We start from the raw sequence: 10,000 nt of genomic DNA on the forward strand, positions 1-10,000 counted from the left end.
AATTTACGGGCTTGCAATCCTCTCCTTTCCATGACTACCGGAGCAGTCTGGAATGTGTGTTTCCAGCAATCCAACACTATGTGAGCTATTCCAATCTATGCGTCCAACTGGTGAACATTATGTTGTGAAGGCGAGCTCCACTGTACTTACCACCGGGTATGGTGTTCGTACAACCATCAGTAAACATGTGAACCAACGACGATCGAAGGAATAAATTCCGTTCTCAGCATCGTTGGCTATAATCGGGCAATTTACGGGCTTGCAATCCTCTCCTTTCCATGACTACCGGAGCAGTCTGGAATGTGTGTTTCCAGCAATCCAACACTATGTGAGCTATTCCAATCTATGCGTCCAACTGGTGAACATTATGTTGTGAAGGCGAGCTCCACTGTACTTACCACCGGGTATGGTGTTCGTACAACCATCAGTAAACATGTGAACCAACGACGATCGAAGGAATAAATTCCGTTCTCAGCATCGCTGGCTATGATCGGGCAATTTACGGGCTTGCAATCCTCCTATGCACCTGGCAATGTATGGTAGTGTTTCCTGCTGCTTTCCTGATTTGGATGTGTACCATGGCCTTTATCAGGCACTCTCTACTAGCTCCGGAATCGAACCCTGATTCCCGCTTCCCGTCACAACCATGGTAGTCCTCTACACTACCATCAATAGTTGATGGGGCACAGTCAAGTGAAAGATCGGTACCAGACTTCAACTCAATCGGCCGATTGAGTTTAACTAATAAGTGCACCGGTCCTACCACCTTCAGAAGCAGCATTCCCGGCCTGTTGCATGTATTAGCTCTGGTTTTCATCAATCTTCCCCTGCTGTGTTATACTGAGCTTATGCGGTTTCTCGATTGTCGTGCAAAGTGTGTTATCACACATACCCAATATGCTCAACTCTCATGTTCGTTTGACGCACCAAACTTTATTAGTGATGCACCACACAACAGGTTTTAATATACGCGATCGTGTGTGTTTCAGTGTGAACTTGGTGCGCCAAGTCCATTTGTGATGCATCACTTAGCTAACCATCTTTCGGGACTGTTTAGGGTATGTGCTCCTCCACATCTATGCTTACTCGTACACATTCTCTGTCAATAGGTTTAAGATCGGGCATTCTACCATATCATTGCCTTAATGCTTTCAAATCAAGGCTACCAGGGTAGCCTAATTGCGTTCGAAACTCAACTTGTGAGCTGTCGGCCCTAGAAGTTTTTTAGGCTGCTAGGACCTCTCTCTATATTTTGCCTTTGGACTTCTCGAAGCTCAACTTGTGAGCAGTTCCATGCACCACTACCCGTATCTCTTAGCTTAGTTCTAGCCATGTGCGTTCAAAGCTCAACGTTAAGCTGTGTCCTGCACCACAATCGTTATATAATAAGCTTATCTCTAAGCTTTTTTGCGTTCAATGCTCAACGTTAAGCTATCCCTTCGCTTAGAACCTCGCTCTACATTTTGCCTTTGGACTTCTCGAAGCTCAACTTGTGAGCAGTTCCATGCACCACTATAGGTATCTCTTAGCTTAGTTCTAGCCATGTGCGTTCAAAGCTCAACGTTAAGCGGCCTCATGCACCACAACCCTTGTATCTTAAGCTTATCTCTAAGCTTTTTTGCGTTCAATGCTCAACGTTAAGCTATCCCTTCGCTTAGAACCTCGCTCTATATTCAACTTTCAGATACCTCAAAAGCTCAACTTATGTGGTCTGCAATTGCTCTTGAACGGGTACAATTTCTGACAGAGGGGGGTTTTTGGCCCAAATTATGCATTATTAGTTTAACCTCCGTCGCAGAACCACATTTGACCAGGTCGAGAAAAAAATTTTTTCGTGACGACCTGGTCCCCCATAGTAGGGAATGAACATGACATCTTAACCATATTTGACCATTTTCAAATTTCTCGTCGCGGAATGATGACTTTACTAGTAAAATTTGTTCCGGGTAGGGACCTCCCATACAAAATTTTCATCGCTCCAAAAGTGATTTCGTTTCACTTTTCAACATTTACAAGGTCCATAAATCATGTTTTGAGACGATATGGAAAAAAAAATTTTTTGCCCGTCTCGACCAACTCGACCGATGGTGACCACAGTAGGGTGCTCCATACAAATTTTCCTTATGTGGAATTTTTCAGTGTAAAATAAGGTTTCTCCAATCGATCGCGGGTTTCACTTTTCATCATTTGCTAGGTCTAACTATGATGTTTTGAGTGGTCCCGCAAAAATTTTTTCTTGGACCGGGCCTTCCTTCCCGGCCCTGTCGGTGTGCTCTGCAGTAGGGTGCTCCATACAAATTTTCCTTATGTGGAATTTTTCAGTGTAAAATAAGGTTTCTCCAATCGATCGCGGGTTTCACTTTTCATCATTTGCTAGGTCTAACTATGATGTTTTGAGTGGTCCCGCAAAAATTTTTTCTTGGACCGGGCCTTCCTTCCCGGCCCTGTCGGTGTGTTCTGCAGTAGGGTGCTCCATACAAATTTTCCTTATGTGGAATTTTTCAGTGTAAAATAAGGTTTCTCCAATCGATCGCGGGTTTCACTTTTCATCATTTGCTAGGTCTAACTATGATGTTTTGAGTGGTCCCGCAAAAATTTTTTCTTGGACCGGGCCTTCCTTCCCGGCCCTGTCGGTGTGCTCTGCAGTAGGGTGCTCCATACAAATTTTCCTTATGTGGAATTTTTCAGTGTAAAATAAGGTTTCTCCAATCGATCGCGGGTTTCACTTTTCATCATTTGCTAGGTCTAACTATGATGTTTTGAGTGGTCCCGCAAAAAATTTTTCTTGGACCGGGCCTTCCTTCCCGGCCCTGTCGGTGTGCTCTGCAGTAGGGTGCTCCATACAAATTTTCCTTATGTGGAATTTTTCAGTGTAAAATAAGGTTTCTCCAATCGATCGCGGGTTTCACTTTTCATCATTTGCTAGGTCTAACTATGATGTTTTGAGTGGTCCCGCAAAAATTTTTTCTTGGACCGGGCCTTCCTTCCCGGCCCTGTCGGTGTGCTCTGCAGTAGGGTGCTCCATACAAATTTTCCTTATGTGGAATTTTTCAGTGTAAAATAAGGTTTCTCCAATCGATCGCGGGTTTCACTTTTCATCATTTGCTAGGTCTAACTATGATGTTTTGAGTGGTCCCGCAAAAATTTTTTCTTGGACCGGGCCTTCCTTCCCGGCCCTGTCGGTGTGCTCTGCAGTAGGGTGCTCCATACAAATTTTCCTTATGTGGAATTTTTCAGTGTAAAATAAGGTTTCTCCAATCGATCGCGGGTTTCACTTTTCATCATTTGCTAGGTCTAACTATGATGTTTTGAGTGGTCCCGCAAAAATTTTTTCTTGGACCGGGCCTTCCTTCCCGGCCCTGTCGGTGTGTTCTGCAGTAGGGTGCTCCATACAAATTTTGCTTATGTGGAATTTTTCAGTGTAAAATAAGGTTTCTCCAATCGATCGCGGGTTTCACTTTTCATCATTTGCTAGGTCTAACTATGATGTTTTGAGTGGTCCCGCAAAAATTTTTTCTTGGACCGGGCCTTCCTTCCCGGCCCTGTCGGTGTGTTCTGCAGTAGGGTGCTCCATACAAATTTTGCTTATGTGGAATTTTTCAGTGTAAAATAAGGTTTCTCCAATCGATCGCGGGTTTCACTTTTCATCATTTGCTAGGTCTAACTATGATGTTTTGAGTGGTCCCGCAAAAATTTTTTCTTGGACCGGGCCTTCCTTCCCGGCCCTGTCGGTGTGTTCTGCAGTAGGGTGCTCCATACAAATTTTGCTTATGTGGAATTTTTCAGTGTAAAATAAGGTTTCTCCAATCGATCGCGGGTTTCACTTTTCATCATTTGCTAGGTCTAACTATGATGTTTTGAGTGGTCCCGCAAAAATTTTTTCTTGGACCGGGCCTTCCTTCCCGGCCCTGTCGGTGTGCTCTGCAGTAGGGTGCTCCATACATATTTTCCTTATGTGGAATTTTTCAGTGTAAAATAAGGTTTCTCCAATCGATCGCGGGTTTCACTTTTCATCATTTGCTAGGTCTAACTATGATGTTTTGAGTGGTCCCGCAAAAATTTTTTCTTGGACCGGGCCTTCCTTCCCGGCCCTGTCGGTGTGTTCTGCAGTAGGGTGCTCCATACAAATTTTGCTTATGTGGAATTTTTCAGTGTAAAATAAGGTTTCTCCAATCGATCGCGGGTTTCACTTTTCATCATTTGCTAGGTCTAACTATGATGTTTTGAGTGGTCCCGCAAAAATTTTTTCTTGGACCGGGCCTTCCTTCCCGGCCCTGTCGGTGTGCTCTGCAGTAGGGTGCTCCATACAAATTTTCCTTATGTGGAATTTTTCAGTGTAAAATAAGGTTTCTCCAATCGATCGCGGGTTTCACTTTTCATCATTTGCTAGGTCTAACTATGATGTTTTGAGTGGTCCCGCAAAAATTTTTTCTTGGACCGGGCCTTCCTTCCCGGCCCTGTCGGTGTGCTCTGCAGTAGGGTGCTCCATACAAATTTTCCTTATGTGGAATTTTTCAGTGTAAAATAAGGTTTCTCCAATCGATCGCGGGTTTCACTTTTCATCATTTGCTAGGTCTAACTATGATGTTTTGAGTGGTCCCGCAAAAATTTTTTCTTGGACCGGGCCTTCCTTCCCGGCCCTGTCGGTGTGCTCTGCAGTAGGGTGCTCCATACAAATTTTCCTTATGTGGAATTTTTCAGTGTAAAATAAGGTTTCTCCAATCGATCGCGGGTTTCACTTTTCATCATTTGCTAGGTCTAACTATGATGTTTTGAGTGGTCCCGCAAAAATTTTTTCTTGGACCGGGCCTTCCTTCCCGGCCCTGTCGGTGTGCTCTGCAGTAGGGTGCTCCATACATATTTTCCTTATGTGGAATTTTTCAGTGTAAAATAAGGTTTCTCCAATCGATCGCGGGTTTCACTTTTCATCATTTGCTAGGTCTAACTATGATGTTTTGAGTGGTCCCGCAAAAATTTTTTCTTGGACCGGGCCTTCCTTCCCGGCCCTGTCGGTGTGCTCTGCAGTAGGGTGCTCCATACATATTTTCCTTATGTGGAATTTTTCAGTGTAAAATAAGGTTTCTCCAATCGATCGCGGGTTTCACTTTTCATCATTTGCTAGGTCTAACTATGATGTTTTGAGTGGTCCCGCAAAAATTTTTTCTTGGACCGGGCCTTCCTTCCCGGCCCTGTCGGTGTGCTCTGCAGTAGGGTGCTCCATACAAATTTTCCTTATGTGGAATTTTTCAGTGTAAAATAAGGTTTCTCCAATCGATCGCGGGTTTCACTTTTCATCATTTGCTAGGTCTAACTATGATGTTTTGAGTGGTCCCGCAAAAATTTTTTCTTGGACCGGGCCTTCCTTCCCGGCCCTGTCGGTGTGCTCTGCAGTAGGGTGCTCCATACAAATTTTCCTTATGTGGAATTTTTCAGTGTAAAATAAGGTTTCTCCAATCGATCGCGGGTTTCACTTTTCATCATTTGCTAGGTCTAACTATGATGTTTTGAGTGGTCCCGCAAAAATTTTTTCTTGGACCGGGCCTTCCTTCCCGGCCCTGTCGGTGTGCTCTGCAGTAGGGTGCTCCATACAAATTTTCCTTATGTGGAATTTTTCAGTGTAAATTAAGGTTTCTCCAATCGATCGCGGGTTTCACTTTTCATCATTTGCTAGGTCTAACTATGATGTTTTGAGTGGTCCCGCAAAAATTTTTTCTTGGACCGGGCCTTCCTTCCCGGCCCTGTCGGTGTGCTCTGCAGTAGGGTGCTCCATACATATTTTCCTTATGTGGAATTTTTCAGTGTAAAATAAGGTTTCTCCAATCGATCGCGGGTTTCACTTTTCATCATTTGCTAGGTCTAACTATGATGTTTTGAGTGGTCCCGCAAAAATTTTTTCTTGGACCGGGCCTTCCTTCCCGGCCCTGTCGGTGTGCTCTGCAGTAGGGTGCTCCATACAAATTTTCCTTATGTGGAATTTTTCAGTGTAAAATAAGGTTTCTCCAATCGATCGCGGGTTTCACTTTTCATCATTTGCTAGGTCTAACTATGATGTTTTGAGTGGTCCCGCAAAAATTTTTTCTTGGACCGGGCCTTCCTTCCCGGCCCTGTCGGTGTGCTCTGCAGTAGGGTGCTCCATACAAATTTTCCTTATGTGGAATTTTTCAGTGTAAAATAAGGTTTCTCCAATCGATCGCGGGTTTCACTTTTCATCATTTGCTAGGTCTAACTATGATGTTTTGAGTGGTCCCGCAAAAATTTTTTCTTGGACCGGGCCTTCCTTCCCGGCCCTGTCGGTGTGCTCTGCAGTAGGGTGCTCCATACAAATTTTCCTTATGTGGAATTTTTCAGTGTAAAATAAGGTTTCTCCAATCGATCGCGGGTTTCACTTTTCATCATTTGCTAGGTCTAACTATGATGTTTTGAGTGGTCCCGCAAAAATTTTTTCTTGGACCGGGCCTTCCTTCCCGGCCCTGTCGGTGTGCTCTGCAGTAGGGTGCTCCATACAAATTTTCCTTATGTGGAATTTTTCAGTGTAAAATAAGGTTTCTCCAATCGATCGCGGGTTTCACTTTTCATCATTTGCTAGGTCTAACTATGATGTTTTGAGTGGTCCCGCAAAAATTTTTTCTTGGACCGGGCCTTCCTTCCCGGCCCTGTCGGTGTGCTCTGCAGTAGGGTGCTCCATACAAATTTTCCTTATGTGGAATTTTTCAGTGTAAAATAAGGTTTCTCCAATCGATCGCGGGTTTCACTTTTCATCATTTGCTAGGTCTAACTATGATGTTTTGAGTGGTCCCGCAAAAATTTTTTCTTGGACCGGGCCTTCCTTCCCGGCCCTGTCGGTGTGCTCTGCAGTAGGGTGCTCCATACAAATTTTCCTTATGTGGAATTTTTCAGTGTAAAATAAGGTTTCTCCAATCGATCGCGGGTTTCACTTTTCATCATTTGCTAGGTCTAACTATGATGTTTTGAGTGGTCCCGCAAAAATTTTTTCTTGGACCGGGCCTTCCTTCCCGGCCCTGTCGGTGTGTTCTGCAGTAGGGTGCTCCATACAAATTTTCCTTATGTGGAATTTTTCAGTGTAAAATAAGGTTTCTCCAATCGATCGCGGGTTTCACTTTTCATCATTTGCTAGGTCTAACTATGATGTTTTGAGTGGTCCCGCAAAAATTTTTTCTTGGACCGGGCCTTCCTTCCCGGCCCTGTCGGTGTGCTCTGCAGTAGGGTGCTCCATACAAATTTTCCTTATGTGGAATTTTTCAGTGTAAAATAAGGTTTCTCCAATCGATCGCGGGTTTCACTTTTCATCATTTGCTAGGTCTAACTATGATGTTTTGAGTGGTCCCGCAAAAATTTTTTCTTGGACCGGGCCTTCCTTCCCGGCCCTGTCGGTGTGCTCTGCAGTAGGGTGCTCCATACAAATTTTCCTTATGTGGAATTTTTCAGTGTAAAATAAGGTTTCTCCAATCGATCGCGGGTTTCACTTTTCATCATTTGCTAGGTCTAACTATGATGTTTTGAGTGGTCCCGCAAAAATTTTTTCTTGGACCGGGCCTTCCTTCCCGGCCCTGTCGGTGTGCTCTGCAGTAGGGTGCTCCATACAAATTTTCCTTATGTGGAATTTTTCAGTGTAAAATAAGGTTTCTCCAATCGATCGCGGGTTTCACTTTTCATCATTTGCTAGGTCTAACTATGATGTTTTGAGTGGTCTCGCAAAAATTTTTTCTTGGACCGGGCCTTCCTTCCCGGCCCTGTCGGTGTGCTCTGCAGTAGGGTGCTCCATACAAATTTTCCTTATGTGGAATTTTTCAGTGTAAAATAAGGTTTCTCCAATCGATCGCGGGTTTCACTTTTCATCATTTGCTAGGTCTAACTATGATGTTTTGAGTGGTCCCGCAAAAATTTTTTCTTGGACCGGGCCTTCCTTCCCGGCCCTGTCGGTGTGCTCTGCAGTAGGGTGCTCCATACATATTTTCCTTATGTGGAATTTTTCAGTGTAAAATAAGGTTTCTCCAATCGATCGCGGGTTTCACTTTTCATCATTTGCTAGGTCTAACTATGATGTTTTGAGTGGTCCCGCAAAAATTTTTTCTTGGACCGGGCCTTCCTTCCCGGCCCTGTCGGTGTGCTCTGCAGTAGGGTGCTCCATACAAATTTTCCTTATGTGGAATTTTTCAGTGTAAAATAAGGTTTCTCCAATCGATCGCGGGTTTCACTTTTCATCATTTGCTAGGTCTAACTATGATGTTTTGAGTGGTCCCGCAAAAATTTTTTCTTGGACCGGGCCTTCCTTCCCGGCCCTGTCGGTGTGCTCTGCAGTAGGGTGCTCCATACAAATTTTCCTTATGTGGAATTTTTCAGTGTAAAATAAGGTTTCTCCAATCGATCGCGGGTTTCACTTTTCATCATTTGCTAGGTCTAACTATGATGTTTTGAGTGGTCCCGCAAAAATTTTTTCTTGGACCGGGCCTTCCTTCCCGGCCCTGTCGGTGTGCTCTGCAGTAGGGTGCTCCATACAAATATTCCTTATGTGGAATTTTTCAGTGTAAAATAAGGTTTCTCCAATCGATCGCGGGTTTCACTTTTCATCATTTGCTAGGTCTAACTATGATGTTTTGAGTGGTCCCGCAAAAATTTTTTCTCTTAGCCAGTCGACCCTTTCGTCCATGTCGGTGTGTTCTGCAGTAGGGTGCTCCAACCAAGTTTTCCTAATGAAAGTTTTTCGTGGTTTCGTGTGAGTTAAAAACTCCGGAACTTGGCTTATTTTCACCATAATTTCCACATATGGTGACCAACTCAATAAACGTTTTGTGCGTATCCTATGGACAGTTTTTCGCGTTCAACTTGGTGAACTAGGGTTGTTTTCCCGAAGGGTAGAAAAATCTGGACTTAGCCAAATTTTGAAATCTCCAACCAATCTTGGCCTGTTAGATTATCTTGGTTGGGTTGCTATGGGCTGGTACGGCCTACTTGATAGGCAATGTTTCAACTCTTGGAACCTTTCGTGGTTGCTAAGCACTGTTCATGGCCTTCTTGATAGAAATGGCTTATGGTGGCCATGGACTTAGCCAAATTTTGAAATCTCCAACCAATCTTGGCCTGTTAGATTATCTTGGTTGGTTTGCTATGGGCTGGTACGGCCTACTTGATAGGCAATGTTTCAACTCTTGGAAGCTTTCGTGGTTGCTAAGCACAGTTCGTGGCCTTCTTGATAGAAATGGCTTATGGTGGCCATGGACTTAGCCAAATTTTGAAATCTCCAACCAATCTTGGCCTGTTAGAGTATCTTGGTTGGGTTGCTATGGGCTGGTACGGCCTACTTGATAGGCAATGTTTCAACTCTTGGAAGCTTTCGTGGTTGCTAAGCACTGTTCATGGCCTTCTTGATAGAAATGGCTTATGGTGGCCATGGACTTAGCCAAATTTTGAAATCTCCAACCAATCTTGGCCTGTTAGATTATCTTGGTTGGTTTGCTATGGGCTGGTACGGCCTACTTGATAGGCAATGTTTCAACTCTTGGAAGCTCTCGTGGTTGCTAAGCACTGTTCGTGGCCTTCTTGATAGAAATGGCTTATGGTGGCCATGGACTTAGCAAAATTTTGAAGTCTCCAACCAATCTTGGCCTGTTAGATTATCTTGGTTGGTTTGCTATGGGCTGGTACGGCCTACTTGATAGGCAATGTTTCAACTCTTGGAAGCTCTCGTGGTTGCTAAGCACTGTTCGTGGCCTTCTTGATAGAAATGGCTTATGGTGGCCATGGACTTAGCAAAATTTTGAAATCTCCAACCAATCTTGGCCTGTTAGATTATCTTGGTTGGGTTGCTATGGGCTGGTACGGCCTACTTGATAGGCAATGTTTCAACTCTTGGAACCTTTCGTGGTTGCTAAGCACTGTTCATGGCCTTCTTGATAGAAATGGCTTATGGTGGCCATGGACTTAGCAAAATTTTGAAGTCTCCAACCAATCTTGGCCTGTTAGATTATCTTGGTTGGGTTGC

The sequence above is a fragment of the Anopheles marshallii genome, assembly GCF_943734725.1.
Source record: "Anopheles marshallii chromosome X unlocalized genomic scaffold, idAnoMarsDA_429_01 X_unloc_108, whole genome shotgun sequence".
NCBI lineage: Eukaryota > Metazoa > Arthropoda > Insecta > Diptera > Culicidae > Anopheles > Anopheles marshallii.